The sequence below is a fragment of the Myotis nattereri genome (genome assembly GCF_964212035.1).
Source record: "Myotis nattereri genome assembly, chromosome: 1".
NCBI lineage: Eukaryota > Metazoa > Chordata > Mammalia > Chiroptera > Vespertilionidae > Myotis > Myotis nattereri.
Window position 1 is genome coordinate 149,823,115 of NC_138075.1, and position 17,357 is coordinate 149,840,471.

The following is a 17,357-nucleotide window of genomic DNA, read 5'->3' on the forward strand; positions in this document are numbered from 1 at the left end:
TTTCTCAGAGATCACAGGCGATATCTTTGAAGGACAGTCCTTTGATCTTTATCTGTTTTGTACAAGGAGTATACAGATAATATTTCGTTGCTTGGTTTTGTGACAATATAGTGAATGTAAGGTAATAATTACTTAAATTCACTTTACATGACAGTAGTTTATCCTCATTGATAAGTAATACATTTGTAAATCTGTGTGTGTGTGTGTGTGTGTGTGTGTGTGTGTGTGTGTGGTGAGCTGCTTCTATGACAATTACCCACATAGAGCTTACATTTATTTTTATTGGCTTTGATTGCCCAAAAGTTATATTTTGGGGCTTTTTATATAAATTTATGCATGTGAACTATGTATAGATTGCAGCCACAAATCTCTATATGTACCAAATAAAGAAATCATTGGAAAATAAGATTCTATATAACTTAATTTTATAGTTATATATTCCTTCAAGAAAGGGATACCTACATGGTACTGTTCTGTATACGGGCACAACCAGTCTTCTAGGCTAGTTACTAATAATCTTTTACCTGATTATGAAGAAAGATTTTTTTTAAAAAAAAGAAGATACCTGTAACCCGAAGAAATAAACATTGTTGTCATTTTCTTCCTTCTAATATTTAACAAAATGGAAATCATATGCATATGTAATTTAATATTCCTTTTCAACTGTCAGTCTCTAATGTTGGATTTTTATCTTATTTTCATTCGATTTTATTGATATTACATAAAATTGTGATGAGCAGCATTCGTTAATTCACCAACTAGTTCTGAATGCCAAATATTTCTGAGTTCCAAATATTTGTCAAAAGTGCCTAACCATGGGTAGTTACATACCTCGCTACCAGCTTTCTGCCTCCTTTCTTCCTTCATTTCATCCCTAGTCCGGACCCTGGGTGCTGAAGTTCAATGGTCTGCTACACCAGACCTGTTTCTAAAAACGTTGAAAATGAAAAAGAAAATAATTAAGAGAATTGGTTTATCTCTCAACAAAGCCCTGTTTGCAATCCAATTGTCTTGCAGATTAAAGTTTCCTATTTGGGGTGTCAGCACCTTAATATTAACTTTCCTTCTCTATATATTCTTGCCCTCTATATATCCTAATGGCCTCCAAGGTGCAGGAATGCCTTAGGGGCTTCATGCATAGATATGCAAAGGAGAAAAGTGTCCTACTGTGCTTCAAAACGCGCAGGTATATATACCGCTTCTGTTTTATGAACACACCCACACACACGCACCCAGTGAGCTGGGAGGACATTACATGGCTTCTCCCAGGGTCTGGGAGAACTGCATTTATAAGATCCTTTACTCCACAGCCTTGAACTATTAGCCTAAGTATAACATCATCTAATTAACATGTGGTTTTAATTAATATGCATTAAGAAGGACTACAATGCTTGAGTGACAGAGCTACGGGTATTATGTTATTTAAGAGCAAAACACTAATATCTAGACAGTGCTCTGTCAAGTACAACGAGACCACCAATTTTATCTGTGGCATTTCTCCATTTAACACATTTATTGGAAGCCTGGATGTGCTATGGAGAACAAACCCTCCCGTCAGTTTCTAAACACTAAAGTAAACATATCATTACAAACAAACAATTTTGTGTTATGGAGAAAAATAGGGCCAATTTACATTGGGGGCTCCCCAAGGTCCTTTTAGGAAAAAAAAGTGACAATTGAACAGAAATTGAAGAATCAGTAGGGGAAGTATGTGCTGGAAGGAGGGGACAAACTTTGCATCTTTCTGAGATAGAGTTATGCAGTCTTACCTTCTCTTTCCTAAAAGGTAAGCTTTCTTTTATACATATATGATGTTGCCTCAGTGAAATGAGGTGGAGCCATACAGTCTTATTTTATAGAGGACTTTAAAAAGGGGTGATGTGCTTAAAACTGTTTATTGTTAGAATTCCTGGCCCAGCCCTCAAACTAGCTCTGGCTTGATTTTTATCTGAAACCCTTTAACCCCTCTGCTGCATTTTATTTATCTGAAAAGATGAGTTAAAATTATTTTGTGATGTTCCTTGAGATAACCCAAAACTCTCTGGGATGTAGCAGAACTAGGGCTGAGAAATTGCTTCGACTGGCATACATCATGGAACACCTATTCAAATATCACCCATTTCCAAATTCTGAGTCTTCGAGACCAGCAACTGAGAAATCGGATTATAATCCCAAAATTACTTGGACAGTCTCTTCCCAGTGATTTTCAGGTACCTATGTCCAATGAGAATCAGAGCAAGCAATTTTGGCTGCTAGGCTTTCCATCCAAACTCCTCGTGGAGGAAGAAAGGCTTTTTTGGGGGGGGGAAATATGTGGAACCTGTTAAAGTAGGCTTATCTTGGAGCCTTTCTTTAACCGTCCATCGGGATCTTCTCTGGTTAGATCTAGAGCGACAAACTAAGAAAGACAACCTCGTTCTCTTTGCACACATTTGTAGTGTTTTCGCCTCCTGGACAATGGGTGGTCCTGCTCTTTTCCCAAGTCCTACGTGCGAATGCCTGGAATGAGGACTTCGCAGAGCCCTACAATCCTCTTCGAGGACAGAATTAAAAAGACACTAAAACCACCCGCCCGATTCTGTTAACGTAAAAATGACGGCTTCGCAAAGGCTCTGCACTTGGGCCGGCGGCACGCGAGGAAACAAGTCCCGGGGACCCGGGCGGCAGCCCCGCGGGCCGCGCGCGGAACAATGCGGGCCGGGACCTTTGTGCGCCGCTCCGCGCCCGCGCGCCGGCACGTACGTCGCTTCCACGTGTGGGGCCGCGAAGTGCATGTGCGGCGATGTGAGAATATGCTGGGACCGACTCGGGGAGCGGCGCCGCGGACAGGACCGGGGGAAGGTGCGTGTGGGCGTGCGCCGCGCCGGCCGCCGGGAGGGAGCCCGGGCCCCGCGCGCCGCGCGGCCGGCGCCGCACAATAAAGTCCGGGGGCGGGCGGAGGTGGAGGAGGCGGCCCGCGAGCGGCCGCCCGCGCACACACCGCCATGTGAACAGCGCCGCGTCCTCGCAGGACGGAAACTTTCCCGGCGGCGGCGCCCCCAACTTCCCGCCCCGCCCGGGCCCGCCGCTCGGCAAGGAGACCCCCGTAAGTCCGGCGGCGGGGCCTCCGCGTCCCGGGCCCTGGCCGGCCCCCCGGGCCGCTGTGCTTCCCCGGCCGCCGGGCTCGCGCTCGCCGAAGTGCGGACTGTAAACATGGCGCCCTGAAGCGCCGAGCGGCCGGGGACGGCGGGAGACGCCGGGGAGAGCGCGCGGCCCGGCCCGGGGAACCGAGGAGGAGGGCGGCGGGGAGACGCCAGGGAGGCCCGGCCCGCGGAGCCAGGGAAACGCCGTGGAGAGTGGAAGGCCGGGCGGCGGGGAGCGCGGGAGGATGGGCCCGCGGAGCCGGAGAGGAGGGCGGTGGAGAATCGGGAGGGTGAGCCCGCGGGGGCGGAGGCGGAGGCCGGCTCCCCCCCCCACCGACCCCCCCGCGCCCGCGGCCCAGACCCGGGAGGAGGCGGCGCAGCGGCGGGGCCGGGCGCGGAGGGGAGGGCGGGCACCGCGGCGGCGGCCAGGACCGGAGCATAATGGTAGGAATGCCGTGCGGCGGGCACCGGGGCGCGGGCGGGCGGGGGCGTCCGTGGCCGGCGCGTCCGTGGCGTTGGCGCCGAGCTTTGTGGAGCCCGGGCCGGGCTGCAGCCTCTCGGGGCTCCGAGCGGGCGTGACCGCGGCTCGCCCTCTCGCCAATGGCCCCGAGTTGCCCGCGGAGCTTTGTGTGCGGCGGGCCCGGGCCTGCGGGGGTCCCGTCGGCGCCCCCTCGCCGGCGGGGGGCCCGGAGGGAAGGCCCGGACGCGGGGAGACGGCTCGGGGCCTACTCGGGCGGGGAAGCCGGGGTGTCGCGTGAGCGTCTCACGCCAGGTCCGCCCTCCTCGCGCGGCCAGGCCTTGGGGCCCGCGGCCGCGCTTCGAGGTCCTCGGGAACGCGGCCCTGTGAGCGGGAGGAGGGCGGGAGGGGGCATTTGCAGTCGTTCGCGGCTCGTGCTTTGGGAGCGAGGACCGAGGCTGGGCAGGCGGTCCCCGGAGATGCAGGCGAGGCTGCGTCCGCGTCCTCCGCGGTTGGGAAGGAACCCGGGGCAGCGCGGCTTTCGCCGCCTCAGCAGGCCCGTCAGGCCCCAGGACTGCCTGCGGGGCCACCCCTTCCATGGGGCGTCCGAGAGCATCTGCCGGGAGGGGGTCGGCGGGGGGGCGCTCCTGGAGCGTCCCGGGGACCCAAGTTCCACGTGGACTGCCCCTCGCGCCTCTCCGGGGCCAGCTGTGAAGGCGCTTGACGGTGTGGGCATGGTGGTGGGGGTGTGCCTGGTACCCGTGGTGCCCAGTGTTGATGGGTATGGGCATGAACTCGGTGTCCCCCGATGGTGCATGGCGCCGGTGTTAAAGTGCTCGCGATACCCGGTGTGTCCAGGGGGCCCGCTGTTATGTACACGCCGTCTTCATGGTACTCGGTGTGGACATGGTGCCCAGTGTGCACGTGGTACCGTGGTGACCGTGTTGTGTCTGGTGTCTGAAGAGTACCTGCTGTGAGCATGTGATAACCTGTGCTGCATACGGTATGTCCGTGATGCCGGGTCTGCACATATATGTGGTGTGTCTGTGAGCTTAAAGCAGGTGCCCAGGCAGCCTGTGCAAGGGCCAGCGCCTGATGGTGGGAGAGGCCCACCTGGCTCTCTGAGGCATCCCTCCTGGGCCCTCTGGTCTGCCCCACCCAGGTGTTCTGCATCCTATAGTAAGCCCTGTCCGTGGAGGCAAGAGCTTGCTTAAAAATCATTTAATCTGTTGGTTGAAAGGCACAAAGTACAACATTTATTTTCTTTTGAACTGGAAAATGTAGTAGTTGTAGCATAGTAACTAGGGGATGCATACATAACCTTTTGGGGGGTTTGGGTCATTGATTCAAATTAATGGTTGGAAGTTATCAGGGAAATAGACTTGGTTGTACTTTAGGAATTTGAGTGCTTTCTGGTTAGCAAAGTCATCTTTGATTATTCGGAATTCTAACTTGTACACAAAGCAGAAGATAAAATGCGAGTTTTGGCCCCGGCCGGGTGGTTCAGTTGGTTGGAGTGTCCTCCCGTAAACCGAAAGATTTTAGCTTGGATTTCCCAGTTCAGAGCACATATCTAAGTTTCGGGTTTGATCCCCGTCCGGGCGCTTACGGGAGGCAACCGATTGATGTTTCTCTTCCTCTCCCCCCCCCCCCCCTAAATAATAAACATATCCTCGGATGAGGATTAAAAGAAATACGAGTTTTGTACAGGTGTGTAATTTTTCTTGTCTTTGGCTAACTGGTGCTGGTTACAGTCATTATTTTGTTGGACTCTATAAGATGGTCAGGTTAGAGAATAAAGGATTAGAAGATATGGGATGTGATTATGACAATAAAATTTTTTCTTGCTTAACTCTACCCGTGATTAACAGGATTTTTATTTTTCACATGTACTTTTTTGCCCTAGTTGTTTTTTATATGAAAACTGAATCTCCCTTTTACATTCTGTAATTGGGTGACTTATTTTTGCAGTTACCTGTTACAAGGTGTTTAAAAAATGCAAGTGCCTCCAGCTTTACAAAGAAAAACCAATATAAATGTAAATGTTAAAATTTAGCTTCTTAGTTCATACTAAATATTACTAGGATATAATTACGTTGGTACTTTGAGTGGATGTCATCTTGCATGTTTCTGTGAATTGACATGTGTTTGTTTGAACTCTCACCTTTTCGTAACCCTATCCCCTTTTCCTTTAAGGGTTGTTCAGATAGTGCATAATAGAAACATTCGTACCCTTTGGCATACCTTAACTGAGACAACTAAATGAAGCTAATTAAGAATTTCAACATTTGTAATGGAAGTATCAAATGTAGTCAAATACTACTTAGAGCCCTAAACCTCTGGCTTCAGATTTTCTTTACTTACCATATCTTTCAGTCGAATTCCACATGGAAAAACAAGCAAAGAGTATATATAAAAAAAAAGTTAAGGAGAAAATGGATAGTCATATTTATGATAGTTAAGAACTTTTCACTGTTTGAAAACCTTAATTTGGACTTCACATTGAATACTTTTACAGGGTAATTAGATTTTTTTGCCATTAGAGAGGTAGCATAAGTGAAGGCTAAATGGCTTGGGTTTGAATCTCACCTCTGTTATTTACTAGCAAAGTGATCTTGGACAAATTACTTAAACTTGTCATGCCTGGTGTCAATTTCCTCATCTGAAAAATAATAGTAATTGTACTATAGGGTTATTGACTCATACCTGAATATAAACTAATTCAATTCATTTGAGTCAAATTCAGTGTTACTAAGACTTTAATGTGGAAAGGTGTGAAGCTCTGAAATTATATTATTGTCTTACTAATTTGAGTTTGACTGTCGTAGCATACCTCTTTTTCCTTTTTAGTTATCTCAGAAGGTTAGAAAATAAACATTTGTTATATTTCTTGGGCCTCATTTACTTAAAGCAATTTTAAGGCTCTTTCTATGATTAACTTTTTAAAATTATAAAATACGCATGACATAAAATTTGCCATCTTAACCATATTCAAGTGTACAGTTCAGTGATAATTAATACATTAACATTGTTATGCAACCATAATCACCATTCATCTCCATAGCTCTTTTCATCTTGTAAAATTTAAACTCCATATCCATTACATACTTAACTCCCCATCTCCTCTCTCCCCAGCCCCTGGCAACTGCCTAGCATTACTTCTTAATATTTGATGAAGAATATAGGTAATTGAAGTACATAGTGTGAACATTCTTATTTTAACCATTGGTTTTAAATGAATATTCTTGTCTTTTCCCACATCTGTCACCCTATCTGTAACTGCTTCAGGTTGTATGTTTTATATTTGCTTGAAGCAGATGGACTTTCTAAATAAAGAAACACTGCTTGGCACCTCTTAATTTGATCATTGTGGAACTAATCCCTCACCAACATTTTTACTAGGAATTTTGACAAGTAAAAAATAACTGATGTGAGTTTAATTTTTGCCTGTATCTCTTGCATGATAACTTTTTTGTTAATCTTTACCTGAGGATATTTTTTCCATTGCCTTTCAGAGAGTGAGGGAGAAAGGAGGAGAAAAAAGAGAGATAGAAACATCAACTGATTGCTTCTAACACCCCCCCCCCCCACACACACACACACACAGAAACTGGACACACAAAAACTGGGGGTTGGGGAGTGAACCACGACCTAGGTATATGCCCTTGACCCGGAATTGAACCAGAGACCCTTCAGTGCTTGGGCCGATGGTCTTTCCACTGAGCAACACTGGCCAGGACTTGCATGATGACTTTGTTATTTCCTTGGACTAGTGTTGTCAACTTTTTAAAACAGTTTAAATCTGCTTTGGTGCGGTGATTCTGTAAAGATCACTAGTGATCTGAAGGTTCTTCTCATGTCCTTCTTTGGCCTTGATTTTAGAAATGTTTTGGTATTCACAGGTTTATTATACAAAATAAGTATATAATAATAATATGCATCACATATTGTATGTTTACCATGTCTCAGCCACTGTGCAAATTTCTTTACAAACACTGTCCCACATGATCATCTTAAAACATAGTCTTCCTTTTAATTATGGAAGGTTCCACCTCCTCATAACACACCCCCATTCAAGTACACACACTCTAATGAGAAGTGAATGAACTAGGAGTTTGTGAGAGAATGTGATTCATATAACAAAATCCCCGTAACAAGAAGTAAAATGATAAAAATGAAGATAATGGGAGGGAGGGAGATAAAAATAAAAATATCCAGTAGTATAGTCTTTGAATAATAAAGTCTTCACTAATATCGTAAACATATATGTACTGCCTTAAGGGAAGATCTTTTTGCATGTGTATATGCTTGCTATTGCTGATTTTTCCACTTAGGAAATTCTTTATTTAGTTTCTATTGTGAAAATGCTGTACAATGTTTAGTATCAAAATTACTTACAAATGCAAGTAAATAGTCTGTAAAAGAAAAAAAATTATTTGTAAAATAAAAAATATTCGTGTATCCATTATGTGTTTGGTAGGGAAATTGCTAGATACTTAATTCAGTTTTATAAACATGATTTATATGGATTTGGTAACTATACATTTAGTTAATCTTTCATTCTATTATTTTGGGTATATTTTCTGTTTAATAAATGGCTAAGTGTTTGCCTAACTTAATGTGAAATTAAAGAAAAATGACAAAGGCAATGGAATACTGTTATATGAGCATTTATAAGGGATAATATTGACTCTTTTCTATTCATTGATGAGAAGTTCCCATTATGTGCTGGTATACATTAATTGGAAAATGCCTGTTTCTGAAAACTTGTACAGTTTTTTATTTTTTTGTGTGAACTGAGTACTATTTAAGTACTAGAGGCCCAGTGCATGACATTCGTGCACTTGGGGGGGGGGGTCCCTCAGCCTGGTCTGCGCCCTCTCACAATCTGGGAGCCCTCGGGGGATGTCTGACTGATGGCTTAGGCCCGCTGCCTCTGGGGAGCGGGCCTAAGCCATCAGTCGGACATCCTTAGCGCTGCTGCGGAGGCAGGAGAGGCTCCTGCCACCACTGCTGCGCTCATCATCATTGCGCCCAGCTCAGGGCTTCTGGCTGAGTGGCACTCCCCCTGTGGGAGCACACTGACCACCAGGGGGCAGCTCCTGCATCTGCCCCCTGGTGGTCAGTGCGTGTAATAGTGACTGGGCATTCTGCCGTTCAGTTGATTTGCATATTACCCTTTTATTATATAGGATAGTAGGTAAACTAGTTTTGTATTAAATAATTACTTTTATAGTTCAAGTTACTCCATAATTGATCCGATTCATAAGATTACATTAAAATATAGTTTTACAATGAGTAGAATATGTTTTACAAATTTATTCATTTATTAAACATAGTTATGTATTGAAACTGTACTATGTACTAGACCCTTGCTAGGAAGCATAATTATTGAAACAAGTGCAATGCAATGTGACAGAAGTAAGTGTATGATGTGTGTGAGTTAAGGTACATTGTATTTGAATGAAAATTATTTTTGAGGTCTTAACAATGATGATTTCGAACTTTGTGATTTCACTTTATTAACTACCTGAGGATTTTTAGAAACAGCTTTGTTATGATTAGTAATTTTTATGTTCTCCAGATATTTCCCAAGCATTTAAGTGAAAAGTGGACCCACTTAATATTTTTGATTTTTTTTTCTAGTTTGATCTAGTATGCTAAGTAAATTTATAACTTGAAGAAGTATGATTCTTTCCTAGCTAAAATATTTATGCAAACACTAAAAGATAATATATGTATATATATGCATTTTAATGGGTTTATATTAAGATTGGGAGATTTCGCAGTTGGTATTAAAATGCTGTTTTTTAAAAGGGCATAAATACATTTTAATTAGACTGTGTAGGCACATTAGTTCCCATTAGAAATCTATATAAGCAGTTTTTAGAAAGCTTTGTGTCATTATAAATGTTGCTTGTGGCAGCACCATTTTTTTTTTTTTTAAAGAAAAAAAGGTTTCGGCCTAACCGGTTTGGCTCAGTGGATAGAGTGTTGGCCTGCGGACTGAAGGGTCCCAGGTTTGATTCCGGTCAAGGGCATGTACCTTGGTTGTGGGCACATCCCCAGTAGGGGGTGTGCAGGAGGCAGCTGATCGATGTTTCTCTCTTATTGATGTTTCTAACTATCTCTCTCCCTTCCTCTCTGTAAAAAAAAAAATAATAATAATAAAAAAAGAAAAAAGGTTTCTCTTATTGAGCACCTACTATAGTAGGCAAATTATATAACTCCATTTCTTTCTCACAACAGCATGAGGGAAGGTTGTATTACAGTTTAGTATATGATAAGTTCCAATATTACAGTATAATCATAACTGCCCTATAACTTACGTTAAGAGAACAGACTTAGGAGGGTGAAGTTATCAGTGCCTGAGGGTCACTCAGAATACATGATCAAGTGGGTATTTGAATTCAAGTGTGTGACTACCAAAACCTATGGCTGCTCTGTCTCCTAAGATTCTCTAAGTCCTTGAATCTTTGTATTGATACCACCTTCATCTCCCAAAAGTGCCTTTCTTTACGAGTCTGCCAAATGGGGGGATAATAAAAAAATGTAAAACTAAGCTCGGTCTTTATACAAAAGTAGGAGGTGGAAAGAAAAGGAATATTAGAATCTCCTAGTAATCAGAATGTTCCATCCATACATAAAGTTCTGGTTAATTCCAGTTTCACTGGCAATTTAAGAACAAGCGTCTATAATTGGCTTACTTTCTTTTTGTCATTTTTGCAGCTAGGATTATGAAGATACTTGGTATGAGGTGGAAGGGGAGGAACCTACAACTTTATTTTAATATGTATAGGAGAGAAATGTTGGAAAATACTCGGAATTAACTTCAACATTAAAGTGTTTTTACTATATGAGAAGGGAGGTCATATAGCAAGAACACTTTAGCATTCCCTCTGTTGGGTAAGTTCAGTTTGTATTGAAATAACTAATTACTTGAAAGTTGCTCTAAGTATGAAGACTTCAGAGTTCTGTAGATGTTTACCATCATCTAAAATATGAGAAGCATATGGTGAAGAGAGAAATAGATCAACTGAGTTGTAGCATTCACATCATGCTGATATTCATCAATGGGGATGTTACATAGTAAATGTGACTTCCTCATAAAATAGCTATGGAAAGATTTTTTAAAAAAATATTCTATTAATGAAGGCTAGCTTGGGGAATGCTTTTGCATGGGGAAACTCTGAACTTGAAAGCCATTATGAACTTTTTAGTTTTCTTATAGACTGACTTATCAGTTTTGTGAGGGGAATCTCTGGAGATGGATCAGGGCTCTTTTCTAAAGTCACACAAATTTTAACTTTGTGAGTTTCAAATTTTTATTTTTTAAAGTAGGTTGTGGTGTATGTATGCCTTCTTTTAAATATTTCTTTTTGAAATGACTTATAGAAAATGATGTACCCTCTGACCTTTAGCTCTGTGTCTCAGAAATTCTTTCAAGAAGAATATTCATGAAGTTTCTTTTTTTCTTTTATTATTTTTAAGATATATATATATTTTATTGATTTTTTTACAGAGAGGAAGGGAGAGAGATAGTTAGAAACATCAATGAGAGAAAAACATCGATCAGCTGCCCCCCTGCAAACCCCCCACTGGGGATGTGCCTGCAACCAAGGTATATGCCCTTGACTGGAATCAAACCCGGGACCCTTCAATCCGCAGTCCGATGCTCTATCCACTGAGCCAAACCAGCTAGGGCTAAGATATATTTTTATTGATTTCAGAGATGGGGGTGGGGGGAGAGAGCGAGATTGAAACATCAATGATGAGAATCATTGATCAGCTGCTTCCCGCATGCCCCACACTGGGGATCGAGCCCACAACCCAGGCATGTGCCCTTGACTGGGATTGAACCCGGGATCCTTCAGTCCGCAGGCTGACACTCTCTATCCACTGAGCCAAACCAGCTAGGGCTTCATGAAGTTTCTTAAAGGGGGTTGACAGCCTGAAAAATAAATGCTTCCTAGAGGAAAACCTTGAGTCTTTTGTGGTTTTTCTAAAATGCTCCTGTATTGTCGCTCTACTGGTCATGGAAGGTGGATATCAAAGGTAGGGTTGGTTGGGGTTTCCTGATAGTCCTATATCAGGTCTGAGGTGAACGATATTCAGGAGATAAAACTGCCAGTCAGCTTCAGTGTGTCTGGGCTTTTCCGTAATTTGAGCGGTGGCCTAAAGTTCCTGCTGGTGCTGGAGTAAGCTTTTGACGCTGACAGGTATCAGAAGAACTTGGATGTCTTTCCCTAGACCAGTGGTTCTCAACCTGTGGGCCGCGACCCCTTTGGGGGTCAAACGACCCTTTCACAGGGGTCGCCTAAATACATCCTGCATATCAGATATTTACATTACGATTCATAACAGTTGCAAAATTACAGTTATGAAGTAGCAACAAAAATAATTTTATTGTTGGGGGTCACCACAACATGAGGAACTGTTATTAAAAGGTCGCGGCATTAGGAAGGTTGAGAACCACTGTCCTAGACCAGTGGTCGGCAAACTCATTAGTCAGCAGAGCCAAATATCAACAGTACAACGATTGAAATTTCTTTTGAGAGCCAAATTTTTTAAACTTAAACTATATAGGTAGGTACATTGTTATTAACTTAATTAGGGTACTCCTAAGGCTTAGGAAGAGCCACACTCAAGGGGCCAAAGAGCCGCAGTTTGCCGACCACGGCCTAGCCAGGGGTGGGCAAACTTTTTGACTCGAGGGCCACAATGGGTTCTTAAACTGGACCGGAAGGCCGGAACAAAAGCATGGATGGAGTGTTTGTGTGAACTAATATAAATTCAAAGTAAACATCATTACATAAAAGGGCACGGTCTTTTTTTTTTAGTTTTATTCATTTCAAACGGGCCGGATCCGGCCCGCGGGCCGTAGTTTGCCCACGGCTGGCCTAGGCAGTCATACACACCATTGTGGGTTGTGTCTGCAGGCAGGGTTGAGATCACACGCGAAGGTTTTTCAGGCCCTTAGCGGTCTGGTTAACCCCGGCCTTTGGATTTCAGGTGATCCTTGGTATTCCTCCAGATTGAGGGTGTCATTTCTACTTTTAGGTTGTTCTCCAGAGACTTGAGCATTGCAGGGGCAAATTCAGTGTCTGAGCTGAGTACCAGAAGAGTATGAAGAAGCCCTGTCACTGATAACCAATGTCTGCACCTTTCTATGCTGAGCCGTGCCTGATAATGACCATGGTTTCTCTTTATCTCTGATACAGTGTCCATCAGTTTTACATAGCAGATGGGATGTCAAGGAGGAGGGACTGGCTCAGGGACTCCTCAGCTGGAGTCTCTAACAAGGTCTCAGCCTTATTTCATTTGCTTTTATGAGCATATGGCACAGGCCATCCACAGCTGATATCCAACTGGTGTCAGTCTTTATACTGTTCTTTCTAGTTATACTCAGGTGATTAAAACAAAGTTTTATCTGTTTTTAAACTGTATTAAGTCAGATTTTTCTGAAATATATAATTTTCTCAGTTTTAGATTACCAGATACATTCAAGAATTACATTAATTGCTGTGGTTAGGGTTGCATTTTAAATAGAATATTTTGTGAAATTTTACCTTGAGGAATAGAGTAGAAATGTTAAAAGGTTTGCTATTATGAGTCAGTATTTGTTCTTAACTAGAGGTACCATTTCATAGAATAATCCTAAATATCATAAATAATAGGAAAGGAAGAGGATCTGAAGTCTGATTCATAGAATTTAAAAGTTTAGGATCTACAAAACTGGCCACTAATCTCTGCTCTTAGTCTCCTCAGCTCAGAAGGCCATAGGCTTCGTTCAGGCTCTTCCTGCACTGTGGCCTGGAATTTGCTGCTAGGTAGTAAGATGTAATTGTAAACCTCTCTCATGCACTCCCCACCCCCAATGGATTTTAATTCTGTCATTCGTGATATATATATTTTAAAGTTTTTTTTAAATTGATATTTAGAGAGAGAGAAACATCAATGTGAGTGTGGAACATCAGTCAGCTGCCTTCTGCACACCCCCTATGGGGGATTGAGCCCCCAACCTGGGCATGTACCCTGACTGGGAATCAGACCAGCAACCTTCCCATGGACAGGACAATGCCCAACCAACTAAGCCATACCAGCCAGGTCTCATTTATAATATTTGAGTGGTTTTAGTCTTAACTTTCTAGCCTTATTTCCTGTTTCCCTAGGTAAAAATTTTGTTTCAGCCATTCTGTTTATTCTTTTAATAAGTGGCTTTTAAAGTACACAAATAATACTGATTGAATAAATATTACTTCTTAAATATATATTTTTATTGATTTCAGAGAGGAAGGGAGAGGGAGCTAGAAACATAAACGATGAGAGAGAATCATTGATCGACTGCCTCCTGCACATCCCACACTGGTGATTAAGCCCATAATCTAGGCAGGTCCCCTGATCGGGAATCAAACCGTGACCTGGTTCATAGGTCGATGCTCAACCACTGAGCCATGCAGCTGGGCATATAACTTTTGTTTAAGTATCCTTTTTTCCCCTCCTTATTCCATACCTAATGCTGAAGTCAACTTAAAATTTAATTTGAAATTAGTTGGCATTTGAGATCTCTTGTCAGTTTTCATCTTTCATCTTATTAGCCCACAGTGATCTGTCCCCTCAAACTTCTACAGCATTTAAAGTTTGCCTCAACTAGTTCTTATTCTATTGCCTTTTATTATTTAAACTTTACCCCAATAATTATCTTCCCAATTCCTTGACTTATAAACACTGGCTTTTTAAATAACCTTTATAATACCTAGTGTGTATAGTGCTATATATATAGTATGTCACATGAGTGCATATAGGTAGATAAGTGTCCCTTTATCTTTTCAATGCAAACATGTTCAAGCAAAACCCAAATTCTGGATGAATTTACCCTCCTTGCCTATACATGGAGAGAAACTAGAGAGCTGAGTGGTGACACTGTGTGTAGGTTCTTGGAAACTGACATAGATGGCCACCTGAGCTCTCAATCATACTTTATTTCTCTGATCAGTTCATCTTCCATTTTCCATAAAGATTTACTTTCTTTTCTTTCCTCAACTCCCCCACTCACACTCTTGTAGACCAGTTTGGCATCTTTTATATATATTTTTTAAAGAAACTGCATCATGTTGGAAGTAACTTGCTTTGTGCACTTACCATCTCCTTTTGTCATTCTCTTCATGTGCCCATAGATCGTTTGCTTCAGAAAACTCTCACCTATTTTACTTTAATCCTCTTCTGTACTGGCTCCCTTTTATTTACATTCAAATATACTCAGACATCTCGTACTATTACAAAACTAGAGGCCTGGTGCATGAAATGAAATTCGTGCACCGATGGAGGGTGTGCCCTCAGCCTAGCCTGACCTTCTCCAATCCGGGGTCTCACAATCTGGGACTGCTGGCTCCTAACTCCTCACCTGCCTACCTGCCTGATCGCCCCTAACTGCCCCCCCCCGCCCCCCCCGCTGGCCTGTTCGCCCCCAACTGCCCCCATCTGCCGACCTGGTTGCCCCTAACTGCCCCTCCCCCCTTCTGCCCACTGGCCTGGTCGCCCCTTACTGCCTCCCTACCCCCGCCAGCGTGGTCACCCCTTTTGCCCCCCCCTCCTGTCGGCCTGATCACCCCTTACTGCCCCCCTGCCGGCCTGGTCGCCCCCAACTGCCCCCCCTTCCTCTCCCGCTGGCCTGATGGCCCCCAACTGCCCCCTTCTGCTCGCCTGGTTGCCCCACGCAGCCTGCTGTTCAGTTGTTTGGTCGTCCCTCACCCCCTGCGGGCCTTGTTGCCCACGTAGCCTACTGTTGGTTGTTACTGTGAAGGCATCCCAGACAGTTTGCATATTCATCTATTAGTAGAGAGAAATACAGTAAAAATGTTTTCTGAACTCTACACTCAGTGCTCTGGTTTTCTTTTCTCCCCTTTATAAACTTTGTCCTTTCTGAATCCTCAACAAAAGCATTCTTTTGTTTCTCTTTTCTGAGTCCAGCTTCTACCACCATCATGATTGCAACTGCTCCTGAGAGGTTGTCATGACCTCCCGGCTCCCAAAGGACCGACTTTCCGTTGTCCAGTCCATCACCCTGTCAGCTCTGTTCTAAGACTAGTTATGCTTATGGTTGCTAGATGGCTGCATCAGTTTGGGGCATCATATCTAAACCTAGTGATAGTAAAAAAAACCCCAAAAAACGAACCATTTTATTTTTTACATTTTTACTGATTTCAGAGAGGAAGGGAGAGGGAGAAACATCAATGATGAGAAAGAATCATTGATTGGCTGCCTCTTGCACACCCCCTACTGCGGATCGAGCCCTTAACCCAGGCACATGCCCTTGACTGGAATCGAACCCGGAACCCTTCAGTCTGCAGGCCAACACTCTGTCCACTAAGCCAAACCAGCTAGGGCAAAAAGAGACCATCTTATAGGAACTAGGACATCTGTCCTAAAAGTAGCATAATCGCACTTTTCCTTCATTGAGGCATACAGCAGGTGCTGAGCCTGATATCAGGTGATAAGAAAGGTGGAATTACCGTGGTTGATACAGACTAAATTTCTAAGCTAAATAGCCTTTGGGAGTCTAATCCCTCTGACCTGCTGAATTCTTCAGTGACTTCCCATTGCCATTAGGTTAAAGTCTCAAGTCCTTTATGATGTGTATGAAACACCACATAAACTGGCCCCAGTGTCCTGTGCTACCTTTATCTAATCTTTCTTTGCTTCTACCTTGCTGACTAATCCTAAATATTCTAGAGGCCTCAGGTTAAATGTCAGTTCTTCAGGGAAATTACTAGTATAACGATCCTACAAGTTGAGGTAAAGGAACACAACCTTCTCTGTACCTTTCTGCACTCCCACAGCATCTGTACTCCCAACAACAAAAATTGTTGTTTAATGTAAATAAATGCTGACTGATTAAATGACCTGGGTATTACAGCATAGAATAATGAAAGAGTTGATGGGTAGGGAGCTATGAAATACCCTTGACTGTCCCTTAATTATGGTTAAAACTAGTGTTGCATGTGCTTAAATAGCATTTGTATTAGCTTGCTAGGTTACTATTTTTTAAAAAAATATATTTTATTGAATTTTTACAGAGAGGAAGGGAGAGGGATAGAGAGTTAGAAACATCAATGAGAGAGAAACATCGACCAGCTGCCTCCTGCACACCCCCTATTGGGGATGTGCCCGCAACCAAGGTATGTGCCCTTGACTGGAATCGAACCTGGGACCTTTCAGTCTGCAGGCCAACGCTCTATCCACTGAGCCAAACCAGTTAGGGCTGTTTTTTAAATATAAGTGTTTATAGAGTTTAATAAGAACACAGTAAAGTATAAATATATTGTTAGTTTACCATCCTAATAGAAGAGTAATATGCAAATTAACTGTCACAACCTCACTCCGTCACAAAGATGGCGGCAGCCATGGCCGACCCTGAGCTCATCTCAAGGCTACAGAGTTTCAATTATAGAAGATAAATAAATCCCAGATACCTGCTTCCAGCCATGGCCTCTGCTCAAGGAAGTGCTGAGTTGCCAGGAAGCTTCTAGCCAGATCAAGGCTACAAAGTTTCAATTATAAAAGGTAAATAAATCCCAGATACCTGCTTCTAGCCCATGGGCATGACCAGCCTGAAAACGTCCCTCAGCCCCTCACCCAGGCTGGCCACACATCCCAATGGGGATCCCCACCCTGAAGGGGGTGTGACCAGGCTGAAAACGGCCCTAAGCCCCTCACCCAGGCACCCCAACAGGACCCCCACCCTGATCCGGGGCACCCTTTAGGGAAACCAGCCGGCC

At 43.6% G+C, this 17,357-nt stretch overlaps 1 protein-coding gene across 8 annotated transcripts in view; it reads left to right on the forward strand.

Moving 5' to 3' along the window:
• Nucleotides 1–2,298: 2,298 nt before the first annotated feature.
• The window catches only part of ZMYND11 (zinc finger MYND-type containing 11), a 141,156-nt gene continuing 126,097 nt past the window's right edge, over nt 2,299–17,357 (forward strand). For 2 of the 8 annotated variants that reach the window (XM_081098371.1, XM_081098374.1), the window contains exon 1: nt 3,507–3,566. The gene's annotated coding sequence lies outside the window, so the exon portion shown is untranslated. Of the gene's footprint in view, nt 2,842–2,869; nt 3,086–3,506; nt 3,567–17,357 lie in introns of those variants that run through there. The other 6 variants (XM_081098370.1, XM_081098367.1, XM_081098373.1 and 3 more) reach the window with 6 other exon arrangements.